Source organism: Suricata suricatta, chromosome 10, assembly GCF_006229205.1.
Source record: "Suricata suricatta isolate VVHF042 chromosome 10, meerkat_22Aug2017_6uvM2_HiC, whole genome shotgun sequence".
NCBI classification, from domain to species: Eukaryota; Metazoa; Chordata; class Mammalia; order Carnivora; family Herpestidae; genus Suricata; species Suricata suricatta.
The window spans coordinates 40,236,557-40,257,325 of NC_043709.1; the positions used below are offsets into that span (position 1 = coordinate 40,236,557).

Consider the following 20,769-nt stretch of genomic DNA (forward strand, 5'->3'; position numbering starts at 1 on the left):
TGCAGTGTTACTTCTGTAGCAGTTGAGATCCCAGGCCTGGCTTGCGAGCCAGCTCTGCGTCTTAACAGTCTGGCAATCTCAAGCAAGTCCTAGGACCTCTCCAAGCCTCACGTTCCTCATCCGTAACATGAGGCAATAATAGTGCAATCCAGACAGTTGTCATGATAATAAAATGGGATAATATATGTCAGTGTGTTTGCTGCAGTGATTGTTACATAATACGTGTACATAAATGATAACTATTATAATTATTACCGATTCCTTTAAAAAAAATAAAAAGCTCTGGGGTGCCTGCGTGGCTCAGTTGGATAAGCGTCCGACTTCGGCTCAGGTCATGTGATCTCATGGTTCATGGGTTTGAGCCCCACATCTGGCTCCGTGCTCACAGCTCAGAGCCTGGAGCCTGCTTCAGATTCTGTGTCTCCCTCTCTCTGCCCCTCCCTTGTTCGCACTCTGTCTCTGTCTCAAAAATAAATAAACATTAAAAATTTTTAAAAAAGCTTTTACTGAGCATTAGCTATGTGCCAGGCACTTAATTATGAGGAAATACAGAGATAAAGAAAATGGTGTTCTTCTCAAAAGTTCAGTCAGGCAGACGTACCACTAGCACGTGGAGGGCAGTATGAAGAACGAGGGTAAGCCTGAGGTGCCGTGAAAGCCCAGAAAAGAGGGATTCAGCCCGAAGAACCGTGTGTGTATACACACACACACACACACACACACACACACACACATACACACACAGATATATACATATGCATATATATGAATAAATGATTGTATGGATAGTTGTTGAGAGATGGATGAATGGACAGACACCTGGACACACGAAGAAATGGATGGAACAGATGGAGAGAGAGATTTGGCAAGATGGACCAATGGATGGTTGGGCGTAGGGATGAATGGGAAGGTGGATTACAGGGGTGTGTAGAGGGAGCGGTAGAAGAATGGAAGGGTAGGGGCATGGAGAGATGGAGTCATGATGGACTCTTGAATACTAAAAACAAACTGAGGGTTGAAGGGGGAGGGGGAAAGGGGGTGATAGTCATAGAGGGGGGCACTTGTGGGGAAGAGCACTGGGTGTTATATGGAAACCAACTTGACAATAAACTATAAATTAAAAAAAATTTTTTTTTAAACCCAAATAACCTCATCTCTATCTTTGGCTCCTGCTGAGAGCCTAGGGCTGAGGAACAGCATCTTTAAACTTCTTAGAGGCCCAGAGGTTTGATTGAGAAAATCTGAGGCACACCCTCAGTCTACAGAAATAGCCCTTTGTTTGCTTAAACACCTTGACCTTTGATCTCTTTCAGGTTTTAACAAAAGGTTGTGGAGTTATTCCATGGGCATTTTCTCTAGAGCAAGCTTTCCTTTTTTTTTTTTAAGTTTATTTATTTATTTTGAGAGAGACAAGAGACTGTGCAAGTAGGGGAGGCACAAAGAGAGAGAGAGAGAGAAAATCCTAAGCAGGCTCCCCACTGCCTGCATGGAGCCCACTGTGGGGCTTGAACCCATGAAACTGTGAGATCATGAACTGAGCTGAACCTAAGAGTTGGATGCTTAGCCAACTGAGCCACCCAGGCATCCATAGCTAGAAGAAGCTTTCCTGAAAGTGTTCAGAATGCGTTTCCTAGTGTTAATATTTTTACCATCTGGGGAGGATGAAGATTTTCAAAATCAAGTCCTGATCTCTTTTTGTTTAATAGTTCTTCCCTAAATTGTCTCTCTTTTCTTGAATTTTATTCCTAAGTAGCAAGAATAAACCACCTTAAACATTTTGCTTGGAAATCTCCTTAACTATATAACCAAGTTCATCACTTACAAGTTCTGCTTTCAACATAACTAGGCAGATGGACTCATAATTTCACTAAGTGGTCTGCAAATTTCACTTAATTTCGCTAAGTTGTTTGCAACTAGAATTTTCTTTCCTCTAGTTTACAATAACATGTTCCTCACTTTCTTCTGAGCCCTCAATGGGAATGTCCTCATTTTCATATTTCTACTGATAATCTCATCATGGCAATTTAGGTTTTATCATGCTCTAACATTCTTCCAGCCTCCACCCACTGCCCAGTTCCTAAACCACAGATATATTTTTAGATACCAAAATCTGCATAGTTTTATATTTATACGCAACAAATCCCATAAATTTAACAGCTTAAAACAACGCACTTTATTATTTCTGTTTTTGTATAGGTTAAGAGTCCAGGTACAGCTTAGTTGGGGTTTCCACTTTTGGGTCTCTCCCCGCTACACGGACTGTTTTGGGTTGGTTCTGTTCCCATTTAGAGGCTCAAGTGAAGAAGAATCTGCTTCCAGATTCTCTGAGATTTTTGGCGGAATCCATTTCCTTGCAGCTGTAGGACTCAGGACTTGAGGTTTTTGCTGGCTGTCATCCAGAGGCTCTTTTCATTTTCTAGATGCCACCTGAGTTTCTTGCCACATGGTCCTCTCCATAGGCAGTTCACAACATAGCAGCTTGCTTCATCAAAGCCAGCAGGAAAATGAGAAAGAACAATTCTGCTACTAAGATGGATTCTTACATAATGTAACATAATGATGAGAGTGATGTAACCTACCAGATCTATGATATTATAATGTAATATATTATGAGAGTAATATCCTCTCACCTTTGCCATATTCTTTTGGCTCAAAGCAACTCATAGGCTCTATCTTATGAAAATTAATAAATAGAAACCTTACTAAAGTAAACTTGGGATAATAAAAGGAGAAGCTGGAATAGGAAACCATACCACTCAGTCTCAATTCTAGAAAGAATTTTCAATTACAGATCCCTGAAACAAGAATCCTCAATAGGCAAGAATCATCAATCACAGGCCTCAAAAGGGAAAGACATACATTGCATCTGCTGCAAGAAACTAACTACCCCTATAACCCAGCCAATGAGAAATTGTCATTACCCTAGACTCATGATTTTCTCCAATGGATTTTTATTCAAAACAAACCCTCCCAATGTCCTCCTTTTCCATAAAGTAACATTCTTTGCCTTTGTTAGACTAAATCAATAGTTACGCTATAACTTGCCTGTCCTGAACTGCAATTCTGTTTTTCAAAAAAAATCCATTTTTGCTGGTAAAATAACTTTTATCTTTAAAGTTAACAACCAGTATTTAGGGGTAGTAGCTTAAAGAAGGTCATTAATACTGGAAAATAGAGACCACTGAGAGTTACCTTAGGGTCTATCTGCCAAACACACATAATTTCTCAGGACTATTTTTAATGATGCAATGCTAAAATTTCATGGAAAAGAGCACACAAAGGAATTCTGAGATGCAGTATCTCTCCTTCATAATGGCATAACATTCCCTGGATATTAGATTGGGCTAGGCTGGTAAGTGGAGCTCAATTAGTGTCTGTTGTAGACAGAAGATTTTTATCAAGTATGAACCTGGCAGATCTTGACAGCTCAGAAAGAGCAACAGAAGTAATTGAATACAAAGGAGAAAACTGTTTAAGAACATTTATCACAAGAAAAACACTAGTTTCTTCAGTTATCTCTATTTCCACAGTATCCATCACCTCAAAGCGGTAGCCACCATTCATTCTACTTTGCTAGAGTGACCATCATTCACTTTATTTTGGTCCAGCTATTCGTTGAGTCATAAAGGTGAAATGAGATGACTGTCAGGTCACATGTTTGGTCGAGATGGGATTACAAAGAAAGGAAAATCATGTCACTTGGGGAAATAGTTATGAGGAAGGAAAACCAATGGAGGATTTAAGAAAAGGACTTGAGTCAGAGTCATCTGGATACCATGGCTAGCACAGTGAGTTTTTATAATTCTCACAAAAAACTTCTAAAATTGTTACCTTAAGATTATATTGCCTATATAGTCAGGGTTCTCATTTCCTTTTCTTAAAATTGGGTTGCTGTTCTTTAAAATGTCTAAAGATATATGGCTACCATTGGTTGAGTGTACTGTATGTACAGGCCACAATTTCACAACATTTTTATGGGGATAGATGCTATTTTTAATCCTTTCTCCTAAGTATAGGGAAATCGTTAACCTCAGTTAGAATGTTGAGTAACTTGCCCAAGGTTACACAACAGTAAATGAGATAGCAAAGATGCCTGAGTATCTGCTGACTCTAAAGTTAAAGCCTTTACACTGGATTACAGTGTTGCCTCAGGCTTCAGGATAGGGGAATGTCAAAAAACAAAAGTTTAATATTTAAAAATAATTAAAGTTATTCTATACCTCATTTTAGTCTCAAACTAGTGAGCTTAAAATGTGTTTTTCTCTGGAAGATGCAAACTAATCTGTAGTGACTGAAAGCACATCAGTGGTTACTGGAAGACAGGAGAGGACTGGGAGGGCCAAGAGACAGGAAGAAGGAAATACAAAGCGGCACAAAAAAAACCTTTGGGGAATAGTTCACTATTTTGAACTATGGTAGCGACAGTTCACAGTTGAATACATATGTCAAAACTTATCAAATTAGACTTTAAATTGCACAGTTTATTGTGTCAGTTATTCTTAATATTACAGATGAGGAAATTAGATATCAAGAAGTCAAAGTTCCCTGTCCCAAGACTAGCCAGAGAGGTGGTAGCAGAGATAGGATAAAAATACAGTTTTAAAAATTCTTGAACAAGTACTAATTTTCCCTCTCAGTTTGATAATTTATCCCTACATGGTTTCAAAAGGAGTTAGAAGAGACATAAAATATGAAGTATGTATTATAGAAGAATATTGTATTTAAGAATTCTCAGTTAACTTACATATCTCAATTGAGCACTGGAAATCCATAGTGAATACATTTGATGAAAAAGTTTAATGCAGCTCATTAGAAGTTTGTCATCACATGCAATCTGAGAAATATATTTTTAGGAATTTTATAATTGTGTGACCAGCAGGGGGCAACTAAATACTTCAGAAACAGCATCATATACAGGAAAACAAAGTAAAATTGGAGACTATGAACATTCTCAGTTGTACAGAACTTAATTCTTTCTAAAATAAGTAACACCTAGCCACATATTCTCACAATATTGAATTTGTGAAGATAATTAGAACAATCCCCCAAATAAAATCTATATACCAAAGCCTGTATGTGGCAGATTGTTTTGGTTGTTTTTTCAGTCTACAAGTTTCTTTGCAAAAATCTATGAATTTTATAGCCAATGAGATTTTCTTAAACTTTGTGTTATATAAAATATAATAAACATTGACTTATATCTGCAGGTTATTCTTGGATTCTGGGATTTCATTTGACATTCTAAGATCAAAGTAATTAAGATTTGCATAGAATCTCATTTTAAACCTAAAATTGAATAAAGTATCATTTCCTAATCTTCTTTTATAGAAGACTAATTTTAAGGTTGTTATATTGGTCATGGTTCTCCATTGAAACATAATCAACTATGTTGGAAGAGACCTATGTAGTCAAATAATAGACTTCCTCCCGATGTAACTCCAATGACTGAGGCAAAGAGAGCATTCAGTAAATGCATGTTGACTGAATTAAACTGCATTTAAATAAATTGAATTAACTATCTCTAGTAGTGGCGGGGTTTTGCCAGAGTTCCAGTGTGGAGTTGGGTAATACTATAGGAGAAAGGTTAAGCATGAATTCTGGGGTCAGATTATCCAGGTTCACATAATGCCTCCTCTATTTACTTTCTGTATAACGTTGGATGAGTTATTTAAATTTGCTAATCCTCCATTTCCTCACCTATACAAAAAGGACAGTAGTAATAACTATTCATGGTACACATTGTTAGTGTTAATCAATATTCAGTTCTCTTTCTCTTCTGAGTGCTCAGTGGATTGACTGTCATATCTCAGCACCACTGCAACCAGATGGGCCCATGTGACTCTGTCTTGTCAATGAAATACTTTGCATTCGGCATGTGTCAGTTTCTAGATGAGGCCATGAAAGGTCAATATGAAATTTCTTAGTCTTTCTTCTCTTACTGGGACAATCATGGAAAAAGACTCACATTAAGATGGTGGCACTGTAAGGTTAAAGAGCCTAGATTGTCATGTCATCACATGGAAGACATTACCTGCAGCCAGAGCCAACATTTTGAAATTAGAAATAAATCTCTGTTCAGTTAAATCGACTTTTTTTCGCCGACCACAGCAAAACCTAGACTATTCTGTTCTGAGTTGTTTTGATGATTCAATCAGATGTAGTATGGGAATTGCTTGTCTGATAAACAATAAGTACTCAAATGTTATAACTATTATATTGAATCAATCATTGATATTGAATCAATCAATGAATATAAAGCATTGGTTTGTTGTTATTAAAATGATTCAAAACTCAGTGAAATTAGAGTACCAGGTAACTTTTGTTAAAAGTATTCTAACTCTTTGAACTTCTCCTTGGAACATTGCCTAACACACAGTAGACATTCAGGAATAAATGAACAAATTTCTTGTTTTGGTGATTCTCTGGTAATTGCTGTCATTTTTTTTCTGAAACCTTTTATTCCCTTGTTAGACTGGCAAGATTCCATTTTCTATTTCTTTCATTAGACCTAGCTTTTTATTAAACAACCATTTTTGGATAGACTTGTTCTATCAATAATGGGGCTTAGGCAGTGACAGCTCCTTATATGTCTTACCCTCTTCTGAATTCAGAAACAATTGATAGGGAGTCAGATAGAGAAAGATGAAAAACCACTCTCTTACTGATAAAGATGCCAAGAAGAGATGACTTCAATGTGCGGCTACAATGAGGCTTTTCAATACTTTTCTCCAAGTCCAAATGGGAGATAGCAGAATAAAAGGAAAATCTGGGTCTTCAGGACAGATAAACTTGGGCATAATCAGTGCTCCACACTCAGTGAGGAGTGAGGTCAACAGTTGAAAGAATGAGGGTTAGGATTCAGGACTGCCTCTAGAAGCAAGCCCAGACTAGGATCCATGTGTATTAAGTTTATTATACAGAATGAGAAATGGGACAGAACACAGTCTGTTATGGGTAGGTAGATTTGAAAAATATGACAAGAAAGGGGCTAGTTCCTTCTTCCTCTTAAGTCACTAATTAAATAAAGTAACTCTACTTAGGGAAAATAGCAGAAATAAAAATGAAAGATACACTTCCCTCAAGTTCTGAAAGTAGCATATTTCTAATTTAAGATCCAGGTAGGAGAGCACCTAAATATGTAAATATATAAATTTAGAAATGCATAAATGTCTAAATGAAGATTCTAATAATTAGAGATTATATATATCATTATGGTGCTCAGGAGAGAGCACTAGGCTAGAGATACATATTAGACTAAAAAGAATGGAACACAAGATCCATTTTCTCCTCTCGCTGCTATGAAGAAGGTGTAGAGTAAAAAGGGCTGAGTATGAAGTTTTGGAGCAATAAAGAAATAGCAGAGAGAGATAAACTTGCAAAGGAGAATCAGGAAGAGTCAGGAAGGTAGGAGGAAAACTAATAAGATGACATTAAAAAACTAAATAAGTGAATTTCTGCCAAAGATCAACAGAAGCATACAAAGAAATTGCCAATTCGTGAAGACTGTTACAGTGAAAAGACTACATGAATCTAGTGCTGGGACCTATGAACCACAGCTGAGCTGGAAAGGCAAAGGAGGGGCACCTGGGTGGCTCAGTCAGTTAAGCGTCCAGCTTCGGCTCAGGTCATGATCTCATGGTTCGTGGGTTCTGATGGCTCAGAGCCTGGAGCCTGCTTTGGATTCTGTGTCTCTCTCTGCCCCTCCCCTACTCATGCTCTGTTTCTCTCTGTCTCAATAATAAATAAACATTAAAAAAAAAAAAAGCAAAGGTAAATCTGCAAGCAGAGAAGCTTTTTAAAAATAAGCAGCTAGGTTGGTGCCCTGACAGCCTCTTGTGCTGGAATATTTAGTCTCATGTTGATGATGATTCAGAAGCTATATGTAGACTTAGTAAGAAATAGTGTTTTTCATAAAAAAATTCTGTTACTATGAAAGTAGTATATGCAGGGTAGAAAGCTGAAAATTACATATAAGTAAAATAGAAAAATAAAAACAACCATATTTCCCGTCTATTACCACTGTTAACAGCTTATTGTACATCTTTCCATACCTCTATTTATCGCTATATTGCATTTATGTATATACATATTTAATCAAAATGGTTTCATACTCATGCAATTTCACAACCTGCTTTTAAAAACTAACAGTCTCTAACCTTTCCAATCAATGAATTTTTATCTTACCTAAAACCCAAATTTAGATTTCCCCATTAGTCTCCAAATTATCTTTACTTTGAAGAGTACTAACTAAAAGTAAGGAATTATTTACTTTTCCTTTCCTGTATTAACCATATTTTAAGGTAATCACATAGTTTTAGATAAAAAGGCAAGCTCTATTTTACTAAAAAAAAAAAGTCAGAATATAGAATGAATGATGGAATTAAAATTATTTTGCAATTTTTATTAAATTTATTGACTTGTGCAAGGGTTTTCAACAAGAGTTAAAATATGAGGTTTATGGTAAAGGGGAACTGGGTATATGCATAGTATCAAAGTAATACCAAACAAATTACTTTTCAGTCACAAGTTTAGATCATTAATTCAATTATCAGTCTAAGCCCCAATAACTATGCATCAATCAAATAGCATGAAAGATGCTATAAAAAATATGCTACATCTCCTATAAATATTCTAGTCCCAAATGTTTAATTTGAATCTACCAAATCTCTACATCTGATACCTTTCAAAGATTTTAAGATGCCATTTTTATATCTCTTGAATACCATAAACGAGGTGTCCTGGATATTCTATTGAATATCACAAACATTGTGAGGGTAGAAGAGTAAGAAGATCTATGTGTTACTGCATTGTGCTTAGAGATAAATTTTGCTTTACTATGACTTATAGTAAACTGAATGATAGTAAACTTAAGAAATAAGTTTGGCAAGAGGCAACTGGCTTAGAGTGTGGACTCTGTATACTGCAATACTCGAATGGCTGTTTGAAATCTTACTTGAATGGGATATAAAACTCTGAAGTTAAGTCTATCTCCTGGTTGCTGTAGAAGTGGCTTTCATTCTCACATCACATGTGAGACTGATATGTGAATTAAGGATTGTAGAGATTCTTAAATAAATCTGCTTCCATGGCCTGAGGTTATGCCCGTCTATGTATCTTCTATTATTCTCAGAATTAGGCCAGCTGCCACAAAGCCTTTGTATCAATGGAAGGTTGGTAGAGTATACAGTCTGTGTGTAATTTTTTTTTACAACTGAGTAAAGTGAAAATACAGTTAGTAAAATTGTGTACAATGTAATATTCCCCAAAGATAGTAATCATAATAGTTTATGTCTCTTGAGTTCTTTAATTCTCATAAAAACAATGTAAAATAAAAAAAAATTAACTCTACAGATGAGGAAAGAGCCCTGGTGAGGTCTCACAGCTAGTAAATGGCAGGGCTAACATCAGAACCAAGCTACATCTGATGTTCGAGGTGGAGCTTAACTGCACTGTACTACTTCAGTAAGTCAAATTCTTATTGATGAACTTTGTAACACTGATTAAATGATTTTGAGATTTTTCTTTGGACTAAATACTAACTATAACGGTTCCTGGATTATAACTGCTAAGCTAATGGGAACTTCCATGCATAAAATGAAAGTGCTTAGTTCTTGTCAAATATTAGCACTGAAGAAATAAAACATTAACAGAATACTTTCAACATCCCCCCCCCCCCGAGAAAACAGTCAGTGCTAATCAAGGCAAAGCCTAAACTTTCACTTGACTTTTTTTTTTATGCTACTTTTTATGAATTTGACAGTTGTGCATTTGGAATCTGTTCAAATTCTATTCGTAGCTGAATCATGTGAATGCCAAGGAGATCAGTACATCTGCTTCTTAGCATCTCTAATCTGTATTTGCAGAATGCTTTATATAAATTTGAACATGTTAACGTGCTTAATCAGATTTATTTACCCCAGTTCATATGATGTTTGCCCTTTCACCGTGGCTTAATAGAGGTTTGGAGCAAATAACAGATTGCATGAGTTGCTTTTATTTTGAATACCTTTACCAAAAAATAATCATAGACATGACAAAGAGGAAATGATTACTATCTTAAGGGTAGAAAATAACAAGTAGTAGTTGTAGAGTACATTCCTAAGGATTTGACCTACAAGTAGAGAAAAGAAAGTGACACATTTTAAAGGTTTTTTTCCCCCTAAAGCATGGGCCCAATTATACAGTATGTGTCTCTAGGAAATGGGACATTTAAAAACACCGTAATATCATTATCATACCTAAGACAATTAACAGTAATCCCTTGATATCAGGTAATATCCAGCCAGTATTAATATTTCCTGACTGTCTCATTAATGTCTTTTTGTAAAAGTGGTTTGAATCAGAATCTAAAAGAAGTCCACGCATTGTATTTGGTTGATATGTCCAATGAGTCTTTTAAAATACATAATAGTACCCTCCTTTTCTTTCCTTGCCTTTATTTTTGCATAAAGATCATTTTCCTCTATAATTTTTCTTGTTCTTAGTTGAGATCATTATATTCATATGGTGTAGTAATTTTGTAATAATTTCAGGAAGGGGGGTTGGGATGCAAAGAATGTCAGGTCCAAGCTGACAGCAAAAGGTAGTCGGAAGTAATCAACACTGTGGGACCACAAGTGGTGAGGTGTTTGGCTGTCTCTGGAAAGGAGCTGACATTTAAAAATAAAATCATAAATAGATGTACCCCAACTCCAGTCCATTTCCAGGAGGGTGTTATAGGGATTAAGGGTTTAAGGAAACCGGTGGCAGAATGGGATTGGGAGTCTGGTCTTACCTGTCTGTGCATATCATAGCAGGCAAAAGTTAGGCTCCCATAGAAATTGACAGAAAACAACAAAGGGAAAATATCAACAGGGCTTAGAACAGAGGGATGAACCTGAGAAGAATGCACTGGACAGATATTACTGGACTACAAGGATAGATGCCTTCTTTCTTCAACATGTCACCTGTAAGGATCAGTACTCCGGAGGAGTTAGAAAGATAATAAATACCTAGGAGATTTGACAAAAGGCATCTAGGTAGCACCTGCCCTTGTTGGCAGTGGCAGGTAGATTGCTACCTCATAATGTTGTATGTATGGCACTTTCATTCCCAGCAGAGAACAGCAGAAATGAGAGTTTTGAAACACTTAATTTATATGGTGAAGCCTCTTGATGGCTTCCCATTCATTTCAGAAGAGATGGAGAACCTACACTTATTTTATTTTTTTTTTGTAAATAGGATGGGCCTTGGACCCAGTAAAAACTGATAACTTATTAAATTGAAAGAATTAATGTACAATCTGGCTTATATGAATTACTTGCAAACCGTCAGAAAGTTTATGGATGTATAAATACAGGTTGGACAAAGCTAACTGAATTAATCTCTACTAGTATAATATAGAATCTCTTGTACATTAAAAGCTATAAAGAAATGAAATTCATTTGGACATTTTGCAGTAAAATTATAAATTTGGTTTTATCAAGAAAGTACTAAAGAAGTATGTTTCAAATAATCTTTGAGGAAAACAAAGAGAATAAAGCTTTGGTGTAAAAAAAAGTAAGTTATAATTTCTCTGCAGTGTAGTTACCACACTTTGGAAATTTAAAGAATTATGTATCCTATGCTTTTCATGTATACAAAATTGTAACAAACATCTTTTTATACATTATTTTTTAAAATTCTTTTTCTTATTTTAAGTAGGCTCAATGCCCAACATGGGACTTGAACTCACAACCTGAGATCAAGGGTTGTACACTCCATCAACTGAGCCAGGTGATGGCCCTATGCTCTCTTGAAATTGAAATGAAAAACATATTTACAGCTGGGAATGTGTAGTCCAGGTAGATATCGGAAAGGAATGGATTCTTCTTCCTTTAACCATTTATTTAGAGTTTAGGATGCCCCTGGGCTGAATTAAAACTCAGGAGTCAGTCTTTACAGCCTAATCATAAATTTCTATATCCAGAGATGGTGTTAGAAGTCATAGCATGCACCTAATTTTGAATAGGCAATGTGGGTGGGAAGAGTAGGCAGAGCTTTTCAATAAGACTTAATTGTCCTTAACCTGTGAATACATAATTACATAATTTGTTTTGACGAACTTTCATTTTTAGACTTCTATGGTGAGACTCATTAATTCTTCAAAGTGATGTGAAAAATAGTATATAATTCTCTTTTTTATTACTCTAAATCATGATCTCCTAAATATATGCTAATTTCTTAGTCTGATTATTAATAAATCATCTCCATTGGTACATTATGCAAATTTGAAATAAAAATGTCATGAACAAAAACACTTAAAATGCTACAGCAGTACAGTTATTTAAAAAGAGAATACCAATAAAACATTAGTAAAGTTTTGCCTATATGGATAAGAGAAAAGAATAAGTGAAAATGGTTAGTACTCTTGCTTTTTTTTTTAACTAAAACTTTAAAAATTTATTTTGAGAGAGAGAAAGGGCATTTGGGCAGGGGCAGAAAGAGAGAGAGAATCCCAAGCAGGTTCTGAGAGGTCAGCACAGAAAAAGATGCAGGGCCCTATCTTACGAACCATGAAATCATGACCTGAGCTGAAATCAAGAGTCAGATGCTTAATGGACTGAGCACCCAGGTGCCCCTAGTGTTTTTGCTTTTAAGGGCATAATACCAGATGGAGATAATAATACAAACTTGCTCTGATGGGGTCTGTTTAATAGTAAGCATAAAGTAAGAATCTGATTAGACTTATTCTGATGTTAGGAATATGAGTGATAGCTATTTTTCTTTTTAAAATATTATTAAATAATTTTAACAATTCTGTTTTGCATAGTTGGTGGTTTTTAGACTCTTGCAAAAATTTACCACTTTAAATACTCTTGCTTCAGTCTTAAGTCCAGATCTTTTTGGGGGGATCATTTTATTTTTATCTGAAGAGAGAAATTTCTTTAGACTTTGTATTAGTGAGAATCACTATTAGCAGCAAACTGCTTTTGTTGGCCTGAAAATACCTTTGTTTTGGCCCCATTCTTTTTTTGTGGCAGGGAGGAAGGACAGAGGGAGAGGGGAGAGAATCTTAAGCAGGCTCCACACCCAGCCCTGAGCCCAACTTGGGGCTAGATCTCATGATGCCGGGCTCAATCTCATGACCATAAGATCATGGTCTTGAGCCAGAGTCAAGAGTCTGATGCTTAACCAACTGAGTCACACAGGTGCCCCAAACCTTTTTCTTAAAAGATCTCTTCAAATGGGTTTTCTTTTAGCCAACTGAAGGTGTCATTCCAGGGTCTTCTGATTCTATTGTTACTGATGAAAGTCAATTACTAGACACTTTGAGAATAATTTTTTTTCTCCACTACTTTTAAAGTTTTCTTTTCTTTTCTTTTGGTGTTTTATAGTTTTACTATGATGTATGTAAGTGTAGATTTATTATTCTTTGATTTGCTTGGGATTTGGGGGACTTCCTAAATCTGTGAGTTGAAATCTTTCATCAATTCTGGAAAGTTTTCAACCATTATCATTTCAAATATTGCTTCTGCCATATTTTTTCTTTTCTATTCTTTTGGAGTATTGATTTTATTTTAGACTTTCTCACAATGTCTCCCATGTCACATAAAGTCTCTTTTATATTTTTCATATCTTTTTCTTTTTCTATTGCATTTGGGCAACTTCATGTCTATCTCCCAGTTCACTAAATTGTACTTCTGCTATATCAAATAGACTATTAAATATGTCCAATGAATTTTAAATTTTAATAACTTGTATTTTTAATTCATTAAGTTCTATTTAAAAATATCTTTGGTTATTCTTTACACTTTCTTGTTTTGTGTACATATTTTCAAGGTTATATTTTATTCTCTTATTCATATTTTATATAGTTATAGTCTATGCCTGGTAATTTCAGTATCTAGAGTCTTTTTGAATATGTTTTTGCTCTCTTATATTCAGTTTCTCACTAATGGTGTCTTCTTTTCTTCTGTGCTTGTTATTTTTTAAAATGTGAGGTGCTTATTTTCCCAAGGTTTCTACTTATTATTCTTTAAGGCTTAAAATGAAGACAGGTTCCTCCAGAGAGGACTGGCATTTCTTTCTGCTGGATGTCTGAGAGTACTAGAGGTCAAACATTCTTCTCAATTATCAGTTGAATACCTCTGGGATCACCCAGGTAATATAAATTCAAGTTATATTGTGTGTGTGTGTGTGTGTGTGTGTGTGTGTGTGTGTGTGTGAGAGCGAGAGAGAGAGAGAGAGAGAGAGAGAGAGAGAGAGAGAGAGAGAAAGCGAGCTAGATTGTAAGTCTAAATTCTCAGATATGATTATGTTTTTCCCCTCTCCACTAGGTGCCAACAGTTAAGACAGTTACTTTTCTTTGTAGAATATAGGGGAAAGGTGTGTATGCTACTAAGGGGCAAGTTTATTTCTAATACATCTTTACAGTAAATAAATAGTCCTTGGAGCTGCAGCTTTCTGTGTGCATAGGGCAGGTCATGGGTTCTGTCTTTTATAAGGCCATGAAAATCAAAGCTCATGTTAACTGGATTTGGCAAGTGCCCTTGGGGTCATTTGGAGTGAAACTCTCTAGGTTTCAGCTTTCATTCCATTTTTGACCTAATAATTTATTACCAGTTAATTAATATGTTTAATAGAATTTTTTTTTAAATCCCAAGATTTTTGTTTCCAGTGTGGTCACTGAGTGAGGTCTATAAGCTATGATATGGACAGAAACAGAAGCCTATATTCTTTGTATTTTGTTTATTATGCAAATTTTCATTGAAGGATGTTTAAGACAAATAATACTAAACAGAAATACTTAAAATATGTAAATATTTTGCAAGCAAATCTATAGATTTTGCAAATAGACCACTTTTTAGTATAAAATTTTTTAATTTATTTAAATTATTTTCATGTTTATATTTTTGGGAGGGAGAGAGAGTGTGAGAGAGAGACAGAGACAGAGAAAGAGATACAATCTGAAGCAGGCTCCAGGCTCCAACCTGTTAGCACAGAACCCAACACAGGGCTCAAACTCATGAACTGCAAGATCATGACCTTAGCTAAAATCGGACACTTAACCAACTGAGCTACCCAGGCACCTCTAATATAAATTTTTTAGTTGGGTGCTTATCAAATATCTAGTCAACTATTTTGTAGATATCTATTATCATTTATTTATTTATTTAGAGAGTGCGGGAATGCACATGTGCTTGAATGGGGTAGGGGTGGAGGGACAGAGGAGGGGGGAGAGAGAGAGAGAGAGAGAGAGAGAGGAGAGAGGAGAGAGAGAGAAAGAGAGAGAGAGAGGAGAGAGAGGAGAGAGAGAGGAGAGAGAGAGAGAGAGAGAGAGAGAGGAGAGAGAGGAGAGAGAGGAGAGAGAGGAGAGAGGAGAGAGAGAGAGAGAGAGAGAGAATCCCAAGCAGGTTCTGTGCTATCAGCACAGAGCCCAATGCGGGGCCGGAACCCACAAACCATGAGATCATTACCTGAGCGGAAACCAAGAGCTGGACACTTAACCAACTGAGCCACCCAGGTGCCCTGTAGATGTCTATTATTTTGTTTTATTAAATAGAAAAATATTATTGTTCTACTGCATTTAGCCTTTGAACCACTAATCTGTTGGCTTAAATTCACTTCAGCTAATTTGTGAGATTATACTATATAACAGTTTCAAAAATCTCTGATTTAGAACAACAAATATTTATGATTTACTCTTGTTTCATGTTAGTAGCTGCAGGTCCGCTGCTGCTGTACTGCTCTAAAAGTCAATTTTGGGTCTGCTCCATGTATTTTCTCATTCTGAGACCCTATCTGGAACATGCCTTTCTCATGGCCAGGCAGCACAAGACCAACAGACTAACCTGAATGTTGCGCTCAAAAAAGCAGTTGGCATGTGTTACATCATAAACCATTCAGTAGAGCAAGTTACACGGCCAAGAGTAATGACATAATCCACCACAGTCTCCAAAGTTGTACTGAATACCTTATCCATGTTTGAAGTTGCTCTTAATCTTCTCTTTAGATTTAATCTAAAATACTCATTAGCAATCTTTGGCAACATAAATGTCTAAATGGATAGGATAAAGTAAAACAAAAAATAAAAAACAACTTCAAGCCAATCTCTCTCATTCTAGGTCCGGGTTATACATATTCTATGGGAAAAGTTATCATGCCTGTTAACTGATATGGAAAAAGAACTTCTCATTCTCAGAAATGTATAATGAATTCAACACCAGGCATTAGAGATTCTCATTGGAGTTAAAATGGAATAGTTATAATAAAACTGGATAATTATATTAAAATGTTTTATTAAAAATCTTATTCTTAAAATCATTTTAAGAGCAAACTTGCAGGGTATGTCAACATAGCAAAAGGGGGGCTTTAGGATATTTCTCAGTTATAGTGCAGGATCACACATTACCATCTCTGTTTATGTTGTGATTACATCAAAAATGCTAGTTTGAATGATCATTTCCTGAAATCAGAGAATTTTAGACTTGAAAGAATCTGAGAAGTATGCATTTCTCATTTGCAATGTAGTGATACATCTTTTTGTTGCAATCCGTTGTGAGCTATGTCAAAATCATTATTCATGACAAGCAACTATTATTAGCAACAGTTAAAATACAATTATAAACGATATACTTACATTTGTGGTCCCATAATATCTTCATTTTCATGAACGTGCAATCTGATTTTTTTTCTTTTTTTGAGAGTGGTTGATAGGAGTTATAGCTAGTCAGATAAGAATTTGTATAATCCTGGCTATTTGTTTCCAATGTGAATATCAGTCACTGGAAAAAAAAAAAGGTTGAATAACATTGGTTAAAGAGCATACAGTCCAAGTCCCTACTTTTTTTTTTTTTTTTTTAAGTTTATTTATTTATTTTGAGAGAGAGGGAAGAGAGAAAATCCCAAGCAGGCTCTGAGCAATCAGCTTGGAGCCCAATGGCGAGCACCAACTCACAAACCGTGAGATCATGACCTGAGCTGAAAACAAGATGAGCCAAAACCAAGAGTTGGACACTTTAACCAACTGAACCGCCCAGGCGCCACCCCCCACAACTCCCTACTTTTATCAGAGCTTGGTGTGCAGAGAGTAATTCATCTAGTCACATATCTAATTAGCAGAGTCTATGAACCACCAACACCTTGCTTCCAGAACAATACTTTCTATTCCAACAAAAGACCATTTATTTTCAACAACCAATATAAGAAATTTGGGCTGAGGCAGGAGAGGATTGTCAAGGCAATTTGCCTTATTTTACTAATATGTAGGTTTAGCTACCAAAGGAAAAGAACCAGAAAAACTGAGCGCAGAGGGTATGTTTTGCATTTTATCTGTGCTCCAAGAACATTCTCTTTCAAATCTCTTTGATTGCAACTCACAATAAGAAACACAGTTTAAACCACAACATAGGACACACTCTTACCCTTCTCCACAAATGAAACAAAAAATTTCACAAAGCAATTTCTTGTCCACACTAGATGTGTACTCTGATTTTTATGTTCTATTCCATTCTAGCCTATTTTGTTAAAAAACAAAATTGATTTTTGAATCCGTTTAAAAAAATACTGCTTTAGAAAATAGGAGACATTTCAATCTGATGCCAAACTCCAAAGTTACTGAATTAGTGTCATTCACGCAATAACAAACTTCTCTCATATTTATTTGGACTACAAATACAGTATCTCAGACCTCAGAACAGAACCTGTAGAATCTTTTCCTCATTGGAACACCTGCTTATTACAGTATCTCATAGATTCCAAGACCCATTGTTCATCACATTTTAACATCTCTGAATTTAAGCTGTCTTAAAAAAAAATCAGTAGTTTAAATGGCAGTGTTTTTCTTTTCCTGAATAACATGAAATACCAGTGAGTCCTAAAGTCCATTTCTTTGTGTGTCCATGAAATACATTAACAATAACGATTATATAGGCCAAACTCTACTGGTTATTCATTTCAAGTATCCAGGTGACCAGAATGCTTTTTGATGTCTTATTAAGGAAATGTAATGAGGGTATAACACTTGCTTAAGCAAAAACCCTTAGTTCTGGGCCAGAAGGAAAAATGACTTACAAATTGAGAAAACTGCTTTCATGGTTAGCAGGGTTTGATTATGATCTTTCTGCTTTCTTACTTCCCTCATTTCTGTATCGTTGCTTTCTTTCCTCTGGAGATTGGCATTTGTATTCCTTTCCTTTCATCACCAGGGGTGGGAGGGGAGAGTTCCTCGGACCTTGGTTTAAAGCAAAAGTTTACGTCCAAAAGTTAGGTACTTAAAAAAAATTAGGCTTTATTTTAAAAATGCAATGAATTGCCAAAGCCTGTGGGTCTGTTTAAACTGCCACCAACCTAACATATTGTAAGAGTTAATGACTGCAGAACTGGCACGAAGGATGCTGAACCTGACTAGGAACAAAAATAAGTTTGCTAGGCTATTTTCATCCCAGCGTGATTGAGACGCACAAGTCTTTCCTCAAAAAAAAAAAAAAAAAAAAAAAAACCCCACACCAAAACACAAAAACCCTCTGAGGAAAACAGTAAATTAAATGCTACAATTAACGTGCACCTAGAAATAGAAACAATTAGTTTCTGCTTTTCATGCCAGACACCACGGTGCCTTCTTTTTTCCTTTGTTTGGCTAAAACTTCAGTCTAGCAGGGGCTAGGGAGGCGGGTCTCAGGCTCCGGCCTCCAGGCCTCCGAGGGCGTTAGGGCCCTGGGCCAATACCAGCGAGCTCTATTGTGCAGTATCCTCAGATTAAGCAGGGCCCTGTAACACCGGTCCAGACCACGCCTCAGTAGGTCACAGGCGCGGAGCGGGCGGCGGTGGGCTCGAATCCCGAAGCCGCCCTCGGGGGTGCGGAGGCAATTCGGATGCGATAAAACTCTGGCAGAACAAGGTGTTGACAGTTGTTCCCGCGCGACTCCCGCCAGGCCTGCAGGGGAGGCGTCTCCGCGGCCGCCTCCGCGCGCCATCACGTGACGGGAAAGGGGGGGTGTTGGCGGCTGGAGCCCGCAGGCTGGGGGCGGGGCCTGGAGGGGGAGGGCGCCCGAATGTAAAGGATCTTGGCGGCGGTGGGTGCTCAGAGAGGCGGCGACTCGGCGGATGACAACATTAGGCCGCGACGCGCTTGGGTCCGGGCGGTGGTGGGAGCTGTAGCCCGAGCGGCTGCAGCGTTAGCTTTCGCCGCGGCCACAGCCTCAGCCGGTAGCGGGCAGACGGACGTGGAGCCCGCCCTGGCCGGAGGACCGCGGGCCCCGAGTTCCCGCCCCCCTCGCGGGCTGAGCCGGCAGCGCCCACGGTCTGGGCTGGACCCCTAGCTGCCGCCGGCGACAGCAGCCGAGAGAAGTTGGGGTCCGCCCGGGCGTGTGCAGGGCCCCGGAGGAACCGGCCCCCTGCTCCCCGCCTCTCCGGGGGCTCCGCACCGGTGAGTGTCACGCCGGTCCCTGAGTCGGGGGCGCGGATCCTCACCCCTCTGGGAGACTGCAGCCCTTTATCCCCACGTTCTGAGCTCGGGCCAGCGGGGACTCCCCGCGCTGGAGAGTTCCTCTCTGCCTCCTTTGTCCCCTGCCGGAATGGGGGATTCCAGAGGCTGGCGGGGGTGGAGTATTTTGGGGCCCACGGGACGTGCGTCTGCAAACCTTACACAGCCGCGGCAGGGGCGGGGGCGTTGGTTAGAGCATTCTGGCCGCTCTGAGTGACTCTTCCCGAAGTTTGGGCCGACCTCGGGGTCTCGCCGGAAGCCCCTGCCCCAGGGAGTGCTGGCGCTTTGTCGCTCGGTGCGGTTAAGGCGAGGCTTCGGTTTTCCTGTGACAGCCCTAGAGGAGGCTGTGCCGCGCACCGCAGACCGCACCCGCCCTTGCAGAACCGAGTGACACGGTGTTGTTCCTCCAAACTCAGTTCCTGTGGCCTCCTTGTAACGTAGGAGGAAGGCGAAGCCTTTGCGATACTTTTTAAATGTATTGTTTGTTTCTAAGCCTTTTCTCAAGAGTGGAATCCGGTTCTCAGGAGCTTCGCATGGAGCCTGCTTCTGGTTCATTGAGCCACCCACTCAAGACCAGCTGAGTGAAGCAACAGTATATGCAGATTTTCCATTCACAAAAGTCATTTAACACTTCTTTATGAAAGACATCTGCGTTAGGGAACGTGCCTAATTTCATTTTATCTAAATGCTGCCTGAAATAATAGATAACTTGGGTTCCTACTTAAACAGATGGGAAAACTCTAATTTATGGTGTAAGCATAGTTGTGTTCAATAGTTTAATGAAGTTTTTGCCTTTCTAATCCCAGAGGACTTAAATGACTTCTAATTAATATTAGAGTGTCCTCTGTATGGTAGGGTTATCAGTTTTTATTTGTGGCCCCTGAAACTTAGCCGCAGGTTAGTGCCAGTTTAGGTCTTTGCTGATAATCATTTAAAACAGGTTTGTTTGTTTGTTTTTTTTAAATCATTAAGTTATCTTTGATTTCTTAGGATTCCAAAGAAAGCAAGGATTGTGGAGAGACACGGGTGAATTGCTTGTTAGGGTTTCTTCATTCCATCAGGTGTTATCTAACGTTGATCATGCTGAGAGACTATGGTCAATTTTTATGCTCGCTAGACCTGTTTTAGAGTGAAATTAGGTCATGCTACTTCTATAGAACAGGTTGAGGAAAGGAGAGTAAGGGTATGCAGTTCGCCCTTAGTAGAATATAGCTGATTATATATATATGTTGTCCCTTTTTTGACAGTAACCGTGTGTGGGGTGACTGTGAGTGTGCCTGTTCAAAGCACTGGGACAGGGAATAGATGAAACGTAAGAACTACCT

General features: G+C 38.0%; 1 protein-coding gene and 1 long non-coding RNA gene across 10 annotated transcripts in view; one reads left to right on the forward strand and one right to left on the reverse strand.

Moving 5' to 3' along the window:
- Positions 1-2,145: 2,145 nt before the first annotated feature.
- On the reverse strand, positions 2,146-19,737 carry LOC115305621. 6 transcript variants are annotated; one of them, XR_003914896.1, is made up of 5 exons: positions 19,602-19,737; positions 18,034-18,193; positions 16,601-16,745; positions 4,745-4,834; positions 2,146-2,482 (listed from the first exon to the last, which is right to left on the reverse strand). It is a non-coding gene; the product is annotated as an uncharacterized LOC115305621 (long non-coding RNA). The 6 variants fall into 6 exon arrangements; XR_003914892.1 differs by lacking the exon at positions 19,602-19,737 and adding an exon at positions 19,386-19,485; XR_003914893.1 differs by lacking the exon at positions 19,602-19,737 and adding an exon at positions 18,749-18,937.
- Positions 19,047-20,769, forward strand: part of OSBPL8 (oxysterol binding protein like 8) — a 149,544-nt gene continuing 147,821 nt past the window's right edge. For all 4 annotated transcript variants that reach the window (XM_029955855.1, XM_029955854.1, XM_029955861.1 and 1 more), the window contains exon 1: positions 19,047-19,387. The gene's annotated coding sequence lies outside the window, so the exon portion shown is untranslated. The remainder of the gene's footprint in view (positions 19,388-20,769) is intronic.